Below are 4,778 nucleotides of genomic sequence, written 5' to 3' on the forward strand. Positions count from 1 at the left end.
CACCAACACAAGTGCGAAAAGTGGTTTTTCAACACTAACACAAGTGCGAAAAGTGGTTTTTCAACACTAACACAAGTGCGAAAAGTGGTTTTTCAACAATAACACAAGTGCGAAAAGTGTTTTTCCACACTAATACAAGTGCAAAAGTGGTTTCCTGCACCAACACAAGTGCGAAAAGTGGTTTTTCAACACTAACACAAGTGCGAAAAGTGGTTTTTCAACACTAACACAAGTGCGAAAAGTGGTTTCCTGCACCAACACAAGTGCGAAAAGTGGTTTTTCATCACTAACACAAGTGCGAAAAGTGGTTTTTCCACATTAATACAAGTGCAAAAGTGGTTTCCTGCACCAACACAAGTGCGAAAAGTGGGTTTTCAACACTAACACAAGTGCGAAAAGTGGTTTTTCAACACTAACACAAGTGCGAAAAGTGGTTTCCTGCACCAACACAAGTGCGAAAAGTGGTTTTTCAACGCTAACACAAGTGCGAAAAGTGGTTTTTCAACACTAACACAAGTGCGAAAAGTGGTTTTTCCACACTAATACAAGTGCGAAAAGTGGTTGCCTTCACCAACACAAGTGCGAAATGTGGGTTTTCAACACTAACACAAGTGCGAAAAGTGGTTTTTCAACACTAACACAAGTGCGAAAAGTGGTTTCCTGCACCAACACAAGTGCTAAAAGTGGTTTCCTTCACTAACACATGTGCGAAAAGTGGGTTTTCAACACTAACACAAGTGCGAAAAGTGGTTGCCTTCACCAACACCAGTGCGAAAAGTGGTTTTACCACACTAATACAAGGGCAAAAGTGGTTCCTGCACCAACACAAGTGCGAAAAGTGGTTTCCTTCACTAACACATGTGCGAAAAGTGGGTTTTCAACACTATCACAAGTGCGAAAAGTGTTTTTCCACACTAATACAAGTGCAAAAGTGTTTCCTGCACCAACACAAGTGCAAAAAGTGGTTTTTCAACACTAACACAAGTGCGAAAAGTGGTTTTTCAACACTAATACAAGTGCAAAAGTGGATTGTCAACACTAACACAAGTGCGAAAAGTGGTTTTTCAACACTAACACAAGTGCGAAAAGTGGGTTTTCAACACTAGCACAAGTGCGAAAAGTGGTTTCCTAAACTAACACAAGTGCGAAAAGTGGTTTTTCAACACTAACACAAATGCGAAAAGTGGTTTTTCAACACTAACACAAGTGCGAAAAGTGGTTTTTCAACACTATCACAAGTGCAAAAAGTGGTTTTTCAACACTAACACAAGTGCGAAAAGTGGTTTTTCCACACTAATACAAGTGCGAAAAGTGGTTGCCTTCACCAACACAAGTGCGAAAAGTGGGTTTTCAACACTAACACAAGTGCGAAAAGTGGGTTTTCAACACTAACACAAGTGCGAAAAGTGGTTGCCTTCACCAACACCAGTGCGAAAAGTGGTTTTACCACACTAATACAAGGGCAAAAGTGGTTCCTGCACCAACACAAGTGCGAAAAGTGGTTTCCTTCACTAACACATGTGCGAAAAGTGGGTTTTCAACACTATCACAAGTGCGAAAAGTGTTTTTCCACACTAATACAAGTGCAAAAGTGTTTCCTGCACCAACACAAGTGCAAAAAGTGGTTTTTCAACACTAACACAAGTGCGAAAAGTGGTTTTTCAACACTAATACAAGTGCAAAAGTGGATTTTCAACACTAACACAAGTGCGAAAAGTTGTTTTTCAACACTAATACAAATGCGAAAAGTGGTTTTTCCACACTAATACAAGTGCAAAAGTGGTTTCCTGCACCAACACAAGTGCAAAAAGTGGTTTTTCAACACTAACACAAGTGCGAAAAGTGGTTTTTCAACACTAACACAAGTGCGAAAAGTGGTTTTTCAACACTAACACAAGTGCGAAAAGTGGTTTCCTGCACCAACACAAGTGCGAAAAGTGGTTTTTCAACACTAACACAAGTGCGAAAAGTGGTTTTTCCACACTAATACAAGTGCAAAAGTGGTTTCCTGCACCTACACAAGTGCGAAAAGTGGTTTTTCAACACTAACACAAGTGCGAAAAGTGTTTTTTCCACACTAATACAAGTGCAAAAGTGGTTTCCTGCACCTACACAAGTGCGAAAAGTGGTTTTTCAACACTAACACAAGTGCGAAAACTGGTTTTTCAACACTAACACAAGTGCGAAAAGTGGTTTTTCAACACTAACACAAGTGCGAAAAGTGTTTTTTACACACTAATACAAGTGCAAAAGTGGTTTCTTGCACCAACACAAGTGCGAAAAGTGGGTTTTCAACACTAACACAAGTGCGAAAAGTGGTTTTTCAACACTAATACAAGTGCGAAAAGTGGTTTCCTGCACCAACACAAGTGCGAAAAATGGTTTTTCAACACTAACACAAGTGCGAAAAGTGGTTTTTCAACACTATCACAAGTGCGAAAAGTGGTTTTGCCACACTAATACAAGTGCAAAAGTGGTTTCCTGCACCAACACAAGTGCGAAAAGTGGTTTTTCAACACTAACACAAGTGCGAAAAGTGTTTTTTCCACACTAATACAAGTGCAAAAGTGGTTTCCTGCACCAACACAAGTGCGAAAAGTGGTTTTTCAACACTAACACAAGTGCGAAAAGTGGTTTTTCAACACTAACACAAGTGCGAAAAGTGGTTTTTCAACACTAACACAAGTGCGAAAAGTGTTTTTCCACACTAATACAAGTGCAAAAGTGGTTTCCTGCACCAACACAAGTGCTATAAGTGGTTTTTCAACACTAACACAAGTGCGAAAAGTGGTTTTTCAACACTAACACAAGTGCGAAAAGTGGTTTCCTGCACCAACACAAGTGCGAAAAGTGGTTTTTCATCACTAACACAAGTGCGAAAAGTGGTTTTTCCACATTAATACAAGTGCAAAAGTGGTTTCCTGCACCAACACAAGTGCGAAAAGTGGGTTTTCAACACTAACACAAGTGCGAAAAGTGGTTTTTCAACACTAACACAAGTGCGAAAAGTGGTTTCCTGCACCAACACAAGTGCGAAAAGTGGTTTTTCAACGCTAACACAAGTGCGAAAAGTGGTTTTTCAACACTAACACAAGTGCGAAAAGTGGTTTTTCCACACTAATACAAGTGCGAAAAGTGGTTGCCTTCACCAACACAAGTGCGAAATGTGGGTTTTCAACACTAACACAAGTGCGAAAAGTGGTTTTTCAACACTAACACAAGTGCGAAAAGTGGTTTCCTGCACCAACACAAGTGCTAAAAGTGGTTTCCTTCACTAACACATGTGCGAAAAGTGGGTTTTCAACACTAACACAAGTGCGAAAAGTGGTTGCCTTCACCAACACCAGTGCGAAAAGTGGTTTTACCACACTAATACAAGGGCAAAAGTGGTTCCTGCACCAACACAAGTGCGAAAAGTGGTTTCCTTCACTAACACATGTGCGAAAAGTGGGTTTTCAACACTATCACAAGTGCGAAAAGTGTTTTTCCACACTAATACAAGTGCAAAAGTGTTTCCTGCACCAACACAAGTGCAAAAAGTGGTTTTTCAACACTAACACAAGTGCGAAAAGTGGTTTTTCAACACTAATACAAGTGCAAAAGTGGATTGTCAACACTAACACAAGTGCGAAAAGTGGTTTTTCAACACTAACACAAGTGCGAAAAGTGGGTTTTCAACACTAGCACAAGTGCGAAAAGTGGTTTCCTAAACTAACACAAGTGCGAAAAGTGGTTTTTCAACACTAACACAAATGCGAAAAGTGGTTTTTCAACACTAACACAAGTGCGAAAAGTGGTTTTTCAACACTATCACAAGTGCAAAAAGTGGTTTTTCAACACTAACACAAGTGCGAAAAGTGGTTTTTCCACACTAATACAAGTGCGAAAAGTGGTTGCCTTCACCAACACAAGTGCGAAAAGTGGGTTTTCAACACTAACACAAGTGCGAAAAGTGGGTTTTCAACACTAACACAAGTGCGAAAAGTGGTTGCCTTCACCAACACCAGTGCGAAAAGTGGTTTTACCACACTAATACAAGGGCAAAAGTGGTTCCTGCACCAACACAAGTGCGAAAAGTGGTTTCCTTCACTAACACATGTGCGAAAAGTGGGTTTTCAACACTATCACAAGTGCGAAAAGTGTTTTTCCACACTAATACAAGTGCAAAAGTGTTTCCTGCACCAACACAAGTGCAAAAAGTGGTTTTTCAACACTAACACAAGTGCGAAAAGTGGTTTTTCAACACTAATACAAGTGCAAAAGTGGATTTTCAACACTAACACAAGTGCGAAAAGTTGTTTTTCAACACTAATACAAATGCGAAAAGTGGTTTTTCCACACTAATACAAGTGCAAAAGTGGTTTCCTGCACCAACACAAGTGCAAAAAGTGGTTTTTCAACACTAACACAAGTGCGAAAAGTGGTTTTTCAACACTAACACAAGTGCGAAAAGTGGTTTTTCAACACTAACACAAGTGCGAAAAGTGGTTTCCTGCACCAACACAAGTGCGAAAAGTGGTTTTTCAACACTAACACAAGTGCGAAAAGTGGTTTTTCCACACTAATACAAGTGCAAAAGTGGTTTCCTGCACCTACACAAGTGCGAAAAGTGGTTTTTCAACACTAACACAAGTGCGAAAAGTGTTTTTTCCACACTAATACAAGTGCAAAAGTGGTTTCCTGCACCTACACAAGTGCGAAAAGTGGTTTTTCAACACTAACACAAGTGCGAAAACTGGTTTTTCAACACTAACACAAGTGCGAAAAGTGGTTTTTCA

The sequence above is a fragment of the Myxine glutinosa genome, chromosome 5 (genome assembly GCF_964187855.1).
Source record: "Myxine glutinosa chromosome 5, kmMyxGlut1.1, whole genome shotgun sequence".
NCBI classification, from domain to species: Eukaryota; Metazoa; Chordata; class Myxini; order Myxiniformes; family Myxinidae; genus Myxine; species Myxine glutinosa.